At 36.2% G+C, this 12848-nt stretch overlaps 1 pseudogene; it reads right to left on the bottom strand.

Annotated features, from left to right (window-relative positions):
* Positions 1-11968: 11968 nt before the first annotated feature.
* LOC118911586 (olfactory receptor 6C2-like) lies at positions 11969-12441 on the bottom strand (annotated as a pseudogene).
* Between the last annotated feature and the right edge of the window lie 407 nt (positions 12442-12848).

Here is a 12848-nt window from a genome sequence, read left to right as displayed (position 1 = left end):
AATACCAATAAATGGAAATACATCACGTTCTCATGAATAAGGAGAATTAATATAGTAAAAATGGCCATTTTGACAAAGGCAATCTACAGATTGAGAGCAATTCCTATCAAAATACAAACAGCATTCTTCAATTAACTAGAGAAAATCATTCTAAAATTCATATGGAACCACAAAACACCCCAAATACCCAAAGCATTCCTGAGAAGGAACAATGAAACTGGGGAGATTATGCTCCATGACATCAAGCTCTATGACAAAACCACAGTAATCAAGACAATTTGGTACTGGCACAGGAACAGACCCATAGAGAAAAGGAACAGGATAGAGAGCACACATATAAACCCAAGCATATATGGCCAATTAATATACAATTAAGGAGCTATGGACATACAATGGGGAAACGACAGCCTCTTCAACAACAGTTGTTGGCAAAATTGGATGCCAACATCCAAGAGACTGAAATTATAATATTGTCTAATCCCATACACAAAAGTAAACACCAAACGATTAAAGACCTGAATGTGAGACATGAAACCAAAAAACTCCTAGAAGGAAACACAGGCAAAAGTCTCCTGAATGTAAACATGAGCAACTTTTTCCTGAACACATCTCCTCAAGCAAGGGAAACATGCAAAATGAACAAATGGGACTACATCAAACTTAAAAGTTTCTGTACAACAAAAGACACCATCAACAGCACAAAAACACATCCTACAGTATGGGAGAATATATTTGTAAATGACATATCTGACAAGAGGTTAACATCCAAAATATATAAAGAACTCACACACCTCAACAAAAAATAAGCAAATAACCCAATTAAAAAATGGGCAGAGGATATGAACAGACAATTCTCCAAAGAAGAAATTCAGATGGCTAACAGGCATATGAAAAGATGTTCCACATTGTTAATTATCAGGGAAATGCAAATAAAAACCACAATGAGCTATCACTTCACACCAGTTATGACGGCCAGCATTGAAAAGACTAAGGAAACAACAAATGCTAGTGAGGAGGCAGAGAAAGGGGAACCCTCCTCCACTGCTGGTGGGAATATAAGCTAGTTCCACCATTGTGGAAAGCAATATGGAAGTTCCTCAAAAATCTAAAAATATAAATACAATTTGACCCAGGACTTCCACTCCTAGGAATTTATCCAAAGAATACAAGTTCTCAGATTCAAAAAGACATATGCACCCCTATGTTTATTGCAGTACTATTTACAGTAGCCAAGATATGGAAGTAACCTAAGTGTGCATCAGTAGATGAGAGAATAAAGATGTGGTGCATACACACAATTGAATACTATTCAGCCATAAGGAAGAAGCAAATGCTACCTTTTGCAACAACATGGAAGGAGCTGGACAAAATTATGTTCAGTGTAATAAGGCAGGCAGAGAAAGACAAATACCAGACGATTTCCCTCATTTGTGGAGTATAACAATGAAGTAAAACTGAAGGAACAAAACACCAGCAGGCTCACAGACTCCAAGAAGGGACTAGCAGTTACCAAATGGGAGGGGTGAGAGATCGCTGATGGCAAGGGAGGGAGAAAGAGATTGAGGGGTATTATGATTGGCACACATGTGTGGGGGGGTATCATGGGGAAGACAGTATACTACAGAGAAGGCAAATAGTGACTCTGTGCCATCCTATTACACTTGTGGAAAGTGACAGGACTCAGGTAAGGGAGGGCTCTATAACATGGGTGAATGTAGTAACCACATTATTTTTCATGTGAAACCTTCATATCAGTGTATAAAAATAATACCTTAATAAAAAATAAATAATAGGTTAAAGATGGCAGCATGAGAGGTGAGACAGAGGCTTCCTCCTAAAACCACATATAATATGAAAATATAATTAATACAACTAATCCTGAAAGAACAACAGTAAAGAGGACCATGCCAGCTTGCATAAACCTGGAGAAAAGAGCAAACATCATGAAACAGGGTAACGTACAAAAGTTGTAGCCCAGCGGGACCCGAACCCTTCCCCTGCCCCAGCTCACCGGTGGAAGGAAGATGAACTGAGCAAGCAGAGAATGTAGGCCTGGGACTGCTGAATACTTACACTAGAGATCAGCTCTGGGAGCAAAAATCAACATTTCATGGTGCTTTCATGATAATCGTGTGATTACGGGGTTGGAAAGCTAAGACAGGCAGACTTTCTGGAGAGACTGAGATTCCAGCCACTTGTGGATGGCAGGGATCGATATCTGGCTGCTCTGGGACAAAAGCTTACACCTGTATGCTCGGCCCACTGGATCAGGCATTGGAGACAGGCATAGCAGTTTGAAAGCAGGAAAAAGCTCTTTCCACACCCAAGGCACCAATAAAGCTTCACTGCAACCCCCAACATTGCTTCAGGGACTGAGCAGCTCCAGAGAGTAGAACTTCTGGACACTAGAGGGCTCCATACAGAAATATGAAATACCAAAGGAACCTGGTCCAGAGTAAAATTAATGTAAGTCTTGAGAAAGATTTAAATGACATGGACCTTAAGACTCTTCCTGAAAGGGAGTTCAGAATAAAAATCATCACCATGCTAATGGAGGTACGGAGAGATATTTAAGAACTCAGGAATGAATTCTGGTCAGAGATCCAATCATTGAAGAGCACAATGGAGAGTATTAAAAGCGGATTAGATATGGTGGAGGGGAATATAAATGAAATAGAAACTAGAGAAGAGGAATACAAAGAGCCTGGGGCACAGAGAGAAAAAAGTTTCTCTAATATGAAAGAATATTGAGAGAACTGTGTGACCAATCCCAATAGAACAATATTCACATTAGAAGGGGTACCAGATGAAGAAGATAGAGAGAAAGGGATAGAAAGTGTCTTTGAGGAGGTAATTGCTGAAAACTTCCCCAATCTGCGGAAGGAGATAGTATCTCAGGCCATGGATTCACAGATCTACCAACATAAGGGAATCAAAGAAGACAACACCAAGACAGATAGTAATTAAAATGGCAAAGATCAAGGATAATAACAGAATGTAAAAAGCAGCCAGAGAGAGAAATAAGATCAGCTACAAATGAAAGCACATCAGGCTAACATCAGCAGAAACCTTACAGGCCAGAAGGGAGCGCCATGATGTATTTAATTCAATGAAGCAGAAGAGCCTGGAAGTAAAAATATTTTATCCAGCTAGATTATCATTTAAATTTGAAGGAGGGATTAAACAAATTCCAGATAAGCAAAAGCTGAGAAAATGTAGCTCCCACAAACCATCTCTACAGTCTATTTTGGAGGGACTGCCATAGATGGAAGTGTTCCTAAGACTTAAAACTGTCACCAGAGGTAATAAAACCAGAGTAAAGAAAGTAGAACAGTTAATTACTAAGCAAATGCAAAATAAAATTAACTATCCCCAAAGTCAATCAAGGGATAGACATAGACAATAGAATATGACACCTAATATACAAAGAATGGAGGAGGAAGAAAAGGAGGAGAAAAAGAAAAGAAACATTTCATTGTGCTTGTAATAGCATATTAAGTTAGTTAAGTTAGACTCTTAGATAGTAAGGAAGTCAACCTTGAACATTTGGTAACCATGAATCTAAATGCAATAAGTGCATACCTATCTCTAATCACCCTAAATGTAAATGGACTGAGTGCACCAATCAAAAGACATAGAGTCACTGAATGCATATAAAAACAAGACCCATCTAAATGCTGCCTAAAAGAGACACACTTTAAATCCAAAAATATACACAGACTAAAAGTGAAGGTATGGAAAAATATATTTCATGCAACTGTAATAGAGAGAAAAATGGAGAACCTGCAGTACTTATAGCAGACAAAATAATCTTCAAAACAAAGAAAGTCACAAGAGACAAAGAAGGATATTACATAATGATAAAGGGGACAATCCAACAAGAAGATATAACCATTATAAATATATATGTTCCCAACACAGGGGCACCTACATATGTGAAAGAAATACTAACTGAAATAAAATGGGGTATAGAATGCAATGTATTCATTCTAGGAGACGTCAACACTCCAGTCACTCTGAAGGACAGATCAACCAGACAGAAATGAGTAAGGACACAGAGGCAATGAACAACCCATTAGAACAGATAGACCTAAGAGACATATAGAAGTCTACACCCAAAAGCAGCATAATACACATTCTTCTCTAGTGCACATGGAACATTTTCAAGAATAGGTCATATACTAGGCCCCAAAAGAACCTCAGTAAATTCAAAAAGATTGAAATTGTAGCAACCAGTTTCTCAGAACACAAAGGTATGAAACTAGAAATAAATTAGGCAAAGAAAATGAAAAATCCCACCAACACATGGAGGCTTCACAACATGCTCCTAAATAATCAATGGATCAATGACCAAAAAAAAACAGAGATCAAGCAATTTATGGAGACAAATGACAACAATAATTCAACAAAACAAAATCTGTGGGATGGAGCCAAGACCATGCTAAGAGGAAAGCATACTGCAAAACAGGCCTACCTCAGGTAAGAAGAACAATCCCATATGACCAGTCTAAACTCACAATTAATGAAACTAGAAAAAGAAGAACAAATGAGGCCCAAAGTCAGAAGAAGGAGGGACATAATAAAGATTAGAGCATTAATAAATAAAATTGAGAAGAATAAAACAATAGAAAGAATCAATGAAACCAAGAGCTGGTTCTTTGAGAAAATGAACAAAATAGATAAACCCTTAGCCAGACTTGTCAAGAAAAAAAGAGTTTCTACACACATAAACAGAGTCAGAAATGAGAAAGGAAAAATCACTTTGGACACTGCAGAAATACAAAGAATTATTAGAGAATACTATGAAAAATTATGTGCTAACAAACTAGATAACCCAGGAGAAAAGAACAACTTTCTAGAAAAATACAACCTTCCACGGATGACAAAGGAAGAAACAGAAAATCTGAACAGACCAATTACCAGCAACAAAATCAAACTGCTAATCAAAAAAACTACCTAAGAACAAAACACCTGGACCAGATGTCATTACTGCTGAATTTTATCAAATATTTAGTGAAGACCTAATACCTATCCTCCTTAATTTTTTCCAAAGAGTAGAAGAGGGAATGCTTCCAAATTCATTCTGTGAGGCCAGCATCACTCTAATACTAAAAGCAGGCAAAGACACCACCAAAAAAAAAATTGCAGACCAACATCCCTCATGAACATAGCTGCAAAATTACTCACAAAATATTAGCACACTGAATTCAAAAATACATCAAAAAGATCATCCATCAGGATCACGTAGGATTTATTCCAGGGATGCAAGGATGGTACAACATTCAAAAATCCATCAACATCATCCACCATATCAAAAAAGGAACAAAAACCACATGATCATCTCCATAGATGATGAAAAAGCATTTGACAAAATTCAACATCCATTCATGATAAAAACTCTCAACACAATGAGTATAGAAGGCAAGTACCTCAACATAATAAAGTCCACATATGACAACCCCACAGGCAACATCACAGTCAACAGCGAGAAGATGAAAGATTTTTCTTTAAGATAAGGAACAAGACAAGGATGCTCACTTTCCCCACATCTATTCAACATAGTACTGGAGGACATAGCCATGGTAATCAGACAACACAAAGAAATAAAAGGCATCCAGATTGGCAAAGAAGAAGCTAAACTATTCCTGTTTGAAGATGACATGATATTGTACATAAGAAAACCCTAAAGAATCTACTCCAAAAATACTAGATCTAACATCTGAATTCAGCAAACAAAATTAATACACAGAAATCTGTCGCATTCCTAGACACTAACAATGAAAAGCAGAGAGAGAAATCAGGAAAACAAATCCATTCACAGTTGCATCAAAATTAATCAAATACCTAGGAACAAACTTAACTAAGGAAGTCAAAGAACTATACTCTGAAAACTATACAACACACTCATGAGAGAAATTAAAGAAGATACCAATAAATGGAAACACATCCCATGCTCATGTATAGGAAGAATTAATATTGTCAAAGTAGCCATTCTGCCTAAAGCAATCTAAAGATTCAATGTAATTCCTATTAAAATACCAACAGCATTCTTCAACAAACTAGAAAAAATCGTCCTAAAATTCATATGGAACCACAAAACACCTTGAATAGCCAAAGCAATCCTGAGAAGGAAGAATAAAGCTGGGGGAATTATGCTCCCCAACTTCAAGCTCTACTACAAAGCCAGAGTAATCAAGAAAATTTGGTATTGGCACAGGAACAGAACCATAGATGAATGGAACAGGTTAGAGAGCCCTTATATAAACCCAGCCACATATAGTCAAATAATATACAATAAAGGAGCCATGGACATACAATGGGGAAATGACAGCCTCTTCAACAACTGGTGTTGGCAAAACTGGACAGCTACATGTAAGAGAATGAAACTGTGTAATTGTCCAACTCCAAGCTCAAAAGTAAACTCAGAAAGAATTAAAGACCTGAATGCAAGTCATGAAACCATAAAACTCTTAGAAGAAAACATAGGCAAAACTCTCTTGAATATAAACATGAGCAACTTCTTCATGAACATATCTCCCTGGGTAACAGAAATAAAAGCAAAAATGAACAAGTGGGACTATATCAAACTAAAAAGCTTCTGTATAGCAAACGACACCATCAGTAGAACAAAAACTCACCCTACAGTATGGGAGGATATATTCATAAATGACATATCTGATAAAGGAGTGACATTCAAAATATATAAAGAGCTCATATGCCTCAACAAAAAAAACGAAAATAATCCATTGAAAAAATGGGCAGACGATCTGAACAGACAATTCTCCAAAAAAGAAATTCAGATTGCCAACAGGCATATGAAAAGATGCTCCACACGCTAACCATCAGAGAAATGCAAATTAAAACCATAATGAGATATCACCTCACACCAGTTAGGATGGCGAACATCCAAAGGACAAACGACAAATGCTGGTGAGTATGTGGAAAAAGGGGAACCCTCCTACACTGCTGGTGGGAATGTCAATCAGCTAAACTATTGTGGAAAGCAATATGGAGGTTCCTCAAGAAACTAAAAATAGAAATACCATTTGACCCAGGAATTTCACTCCAAGGAATTTACACTAAGAATGCAGGAGACAAGTTTCAAAAAGACATATGCACCCATATGTTTATCACAGCACTATTTACAATAGCCAAGAAATGGAAGCAACCTAAGTGTCCATCAGTAGATGAATGGATAAAGAATAGGTGGTATATTTACACACTGGAATATTATTCAGCCATAAGTAGAAAACAAATCCTACCATTTGCAACAACATGGATGGAGTTAGAGGGTATTACACTCAGTGAAATAAGCCAGGCAGAGAAAGACATGTATCAAAGGATTTCACTCATCTGTGGAGAATAAGAGCAAAGAAAAACTGAAGAAACAAAACACCAGCAGACTCACAGAACCCAAGAATGGACTAACAGTTACCAAAGGGAAAGGGACAGGGGAGGATGGGTGGGAAAGTAGGGATAAGGGGGGAAAAGGGGCATTGTGATTAGCAAACATAATGTAGGGGGGATGGGCCACAGGGAAGGCAGTACAGCACAGAGAAGACAACTAGTGATTATACAGCATCTTACTACGCTGTTGGAAAATGACAGTAATGGGGTATGGTGTGGGGACTTGATAATGGGGGTAGTCTAGTAACCATAATGTTGCTCATGTGATTGTACATTAATGATACCAACACAAAAATAAAATAAAACAAAATGGGACAATTGAGTTTGCAAACAGCATAATGAATTTAATAAAACATAGATAATATATTTTTAAAATCCATGATCTTATAGTCTTTAAATGGAAATTGATCACCAGTGAAAGTCACTAGGACATCAGATTACTACCACAAAACATTGATAAAGGAGGCAATGCTCCTTTCTACCTTTCCTTGGAGTCAAATATATTATCAAAAAAGCCATGAATTTACAGAAATATAAAGGAAACAAGGCTTTAAAACCTATTAAGAGAAGAATGAAGCTCAACAATGTGTTACTGTGTGCTAAACACCATTTGTGAATTATTGATGGGGATATTCATAATTGAGACATCAGGCTGCCAAGACCTGAATACACTGACTAATCTAAGCATTCCCTAAAGTATGTCAAATGTACATTATAAGGGTCACGATGTGGTCCAACAGAAAACATACCACCACAACTGTTGATCGTTTTGCTAAAACCATGAATCTAAATCAAATAAAAAATTAAATCTAGCTATCATGTAAGAAGAAAATGGATGACTGAGAAACAAGATAAGTGACACCATAAGGAAGCAATCAGTTAAATATTCAAAGATGTCATTCACTACAAATGACCTCATTTCTCCCTTAATTAAAGCAAGAAAAAGTGAAAGGATCATAAGGAAATTTTGAAATGATGTAAGTTACATAACTACCAAAAGTAATGTGCTAGATTTTGATCCAAACATCTTACCTAAAAGAAATACAAAACAAAAACAAAACATCTTTATGTGGTCCAGGGAAATACAAATACATACAGAATATAAACATCTATTATGATTTATTGATAATATTGGTATGTGGAATAATGGCTTAATGGTATTATTCTTATAAAGAAATTTTCCTTATCAGCCAGCCATATTTACAGATAAACTTGTGGGTGAAATGTAATGAATGTATGGATGAATGGTATAAGGTGAAATGCTATCCAATAAATAAAATATCAGAGAGTGAGAGAAAAGTATTTTTAATATATTGATAACTATGGAAACCAGGAAATGAGTACATGTCTGGTAATTATTGTATCTTGCCTCCTTTTATGAATGTTTAAAAATGCCCACCCAAGTATATTTGCAAAACCTAGGTTACTGAATAATTTTCTACAAAATTTATCTGCTTGATGGGATTAGAATAAATCACTACTCGTAACTGGCTATGTGTAAGGCAAGCACACTGCCCTCTTACCTCTACTCACCACTGAGTCAGCTCTCGGGGACAGTGTCATTGCCTAATGATAGAAGAATTGCTTGGCTTCTAACATGGCAGGAAAGTCACACCAGGTTAAGTAACCTCCCTCCTCTTAGCCATATTCTTCAATCTCTATTTATCATGCATGAAATAACTATTGAAACTCATCTGAATCATAAGCATATTTATCCTTTGTTCGGATCTCACATTGAGATAATGTGTGACTAAATAGTAGCAAAGAGCAACCAGGTTATGGTCTAGAAAACTAATATCATGGATAACATATACATTTGTGACCAAGCTATGAGCCCAGAGGATAAACCAGGCTTGAATAGAAAATTATTTTTCATCTTTGGTTAAAGAAGTCAGAAATCAGTGGTGTGACAGTAGTTACATTCACTCGTATCGCTGAGGACATGATTTTCAGAAGTTGAAATCTACACTCTTCATGTAGTGGTGTACATAGGCTAAGGAACTTCCACTTGGAGAAAAAAGCGAAAATAAAATATTAGCTGAAGTATATATGTTGTCTGGATTTTAGATGATGGATTAAGAGCATAGGTTATGGCAGAATCAAAGAATCAGAGAAGCTAAATATCTCAGAAATCTGAGGTAGCCATAGGGTGAGGATACCTGCCCTGATGCTTTCATCTGGTTGAGATGTGGAAGGCCACTAAACACTTTTGGTATTCAATGGGGGCTAAAACTTGGAGAACCTTTCTCTCAAACACCCTTAAATATTGAGAAATCCTCGCAGGGCCATCTATGTGCTTAATGGGCTCCCCTGAGGAGTCTCTGCACAGAACAGATGATTAGCAATTAGAAAAATGCCTAGAGGCAGGATTTCCTCAATGAGATTGAACATCCAGGCTAAAGACCATTTTTTCTTTTCTCCTCTCCTCTGGTTTTTACTTCTTTTTCCATTTCCACTTATTACTTATTTCTCTGTATTTGTTACCTGGTTTTTTAAATGTAATTTTACAGTTTTTATAGTATATAATCCAATTAACATCATTTATTACCATTATTTTAATATTCATAATGTATATCATATAAATATATTACCTTTTACTTTTATCATACTTTGTTAATAAAATTAATTTTGTTAAAATTTAGTACTCACAGATATTTCTTTGATGGGTGTTGAATTTTGTCAAATGCTTTTTCAGCATCTATGGAGATGATCACGTGGTTTTGTCCCTTTTGTTGATGTGGTGTATGCTGATGGATTTTCAAATATGGTACCATCCTTGCATAAATGGAATAAACAGTACTTGATCATGATCGATGATATTTTTTTATGTATTTTCAAATTCAAGTTGCTGATATAAGTATTTTTGTGTCTATGCTTATCAGGGATACAGATGTGTAGTTTTCATTTGTTGTTGTGTCTTTGCCTGGTTTTTGGTATTATTCTTATGCTGGCATCATAGAATGAGTTTGGAAGTACTCCCTCCTCTTCTCGTTTTTGGAAATCTTTAAGGAGGATGAGTAGCATGTCTTCACTAAGTCTTTAATAAAATTCAGTGGTGAATCCATCTGGTCCAGGGTTTTATTCTTAGGTAGTTTTTTGATTACCAATTCAATCTATTGCTGTTAATTAGTCTGTTCATATTTCCTGTTTTTTCCTGGGTTATCCTTGGAATGTTGTATTTTTGTAGAAAATTGTCCATTTCTACTAGATTATCTACTTTGTTAGCATATAATTGTTCATACTAGTATCTAATAATTCTTTGTATTTCTGTGGTGCCTTAGTGACTCTTCTAATTCTGTTTATGTGCATAGACTCTCTTTTTTTCTTAATAAGTGTGGCTAGGTGTTCATCTATATGGTTTATTTTCTCCAAGAACAAGCTCTTGCTTTCATTGATTCTTTCTATTGTTTTTTTTCTCCTCAATTTTATTTATTTTCTGCTTTAATCTTTAATATGTCCCTCTGTCTACTGACTTTGGGCCTCATTTGTGCTTTTTCTAGTTTCATTAATTCTGAATTTAGATTGTTCATATGAGATTCTTCTCCTTTCCTGAGTAGGCCTATATTGCAAAATACTTCTCTCTTAGCACGGCCTTTTCTATGTAGCAGAGATATTTTGGTGTTGAATTATTGTTGTCATTTGTTTCCATATATTGCTTGATCTATGTTTTTATTTGGTCATTGATCCATTGATTACTTAGGAACATGTTGTTAAGCCTCCATGTGTTTGTGGGCTTTTTCATTTTCTTTGTGTAATTTATTTCTAGTTTCATACCTTTGTGGTCTGAGAAGATGGCTGGTACAATTTCAATCTTTTTGAATTAACTGAGGCTCTTTTCATGGCCTAGTATATGATCTGTTCCTAAGTTGATCTAGATAAGTTGTTCAGTGCCTCTGTTTCCTTACTTATTTTCTGTCTGGTTGATCTGTCCTTTGGAGTGAATGGTGTGTTGAAATGTCCTAAAATGAATGCATTGCATTCTATTTCCCCCTTTAATAAATGCTTCTTTCAAATCATAAATCTTATACATATTCCGTACTTGAAAAATATCTTGCATTTATGAAATTTTACCTCATAACACTTAGAATAAGTATTGATTCTTTTCAATATTAAGTCCTTTCTCATTTGAGTAAGGGTTTGTTTTGTTTTTGTTTTCCTGTGTGTGTGTGCTTTCTTTTGAGTGATGATGTTCACTATTGTACTAATATTTTAACAAAAATTTCCCAATCCTTTCAGAAATGGTAAGGAAATCTTAGGAGTGAAGTCAAGTTAAAATTTCCTGAAACACCTATTCTCATTTTTCTTCATTACAATTATCATCTGAAAGAAGCTTTTTTATATGGAGATGAAAGTGGTAAATTGACCAGGGTCAGTACTGGATGGAAGGCCAAATATAGATGAGGAAAAGAAAAAATTAGATAGAAACAGAAGAAAAAGTGCTTGGGGATCTGGACATCAATGTTCTCCTAATTCCTTGACAGCAATATAAATTTTTGGCTAAGTCATTAAAGGCTTGTTTCACTTGTTTGTTCCTCAGAGTGTAAATGAATGGGTTTAACATGGGGGAAATGGAAGTAGTGAGTACAGTTACTCCCTTATTAATGGCCATTTCATCTTTTGCTGAAGGTTTGATATAAACAAAGATGCAGCTGCCATAGGTGATAGAAACCACAATAATGTGGGAAGAACAGGTCGAAAAGGCTCTTGTCCTCTGCTGAGCAGAGGAGAGTCTTAGAATTGTTCTGATGATGTACATGTAGGACAGAACCACACACACCAGAGTCACAATAAAATCATCACAGAGCAGATAATAACCATCTGCTCTATGAACCACGTATCTGAGCATGAGATCTTCAGCATAGGGTTAGCATCACAGACAAAGTGGTCAATGGCATTAGAGGCACAGAATTCCAGGTCCAGACCCAAGTTAAGTGGTGGCAATATGATCGGCAGAGTAGTCACCCAACAGCAGAAGATTAGCTTTTTGCAGACCCTGTAGTTCATAATAGTCATGTAATGCAGGGGTTTGCAGATGGCTACATATCGATCAAAGGACATGGCAACCAGGAGAAAAAATTCCGTTAATCCAAAAACATCTGTAAAAAATAGTTGGGATACACAAGCATTACATGTAACAGTCCTGTCACCTGTTGATATACTGTACAAGAATCTAGGAATGCATGCAGAAGTGAATGAGATTTCTAACAAAGAAAAATTTTGGAGAAAAAAGTACATTGCAGTTTTAAGGTGAGAATCCACTAATGTGAGGATGATGATGCTCAGGTTTCCAGATACACTCAACATGTAGGTGATCAGTAGAAATATAAAAATCAGAATCTGTAGCTGTGGGTCATGTGTCAATCCCAGAAGGATGAAACTGGTGAGAGATGTGTGGTGACTCATTCCTGGGTCTTGTCTTTTTCCCAGTATGCATGTAAAAG

This window comes from Manis pentadactyla, chromosome 10, assembly GCF_030020395.1.
Source record: "Manis pentadactyla isolate mManPen7 chromosome 10, mManPen7.hap1, whole genome shotgun sequence".
Classification (NCBI taxonomy): Eukaryota; Metazoa; Chordata; class Mammalia; order Pholidota; family Manidae; genus Manis; species Manis pentadactyla.
This window is presented reverse-complemented; position numbering and strand designations above follow the sequence as displayed.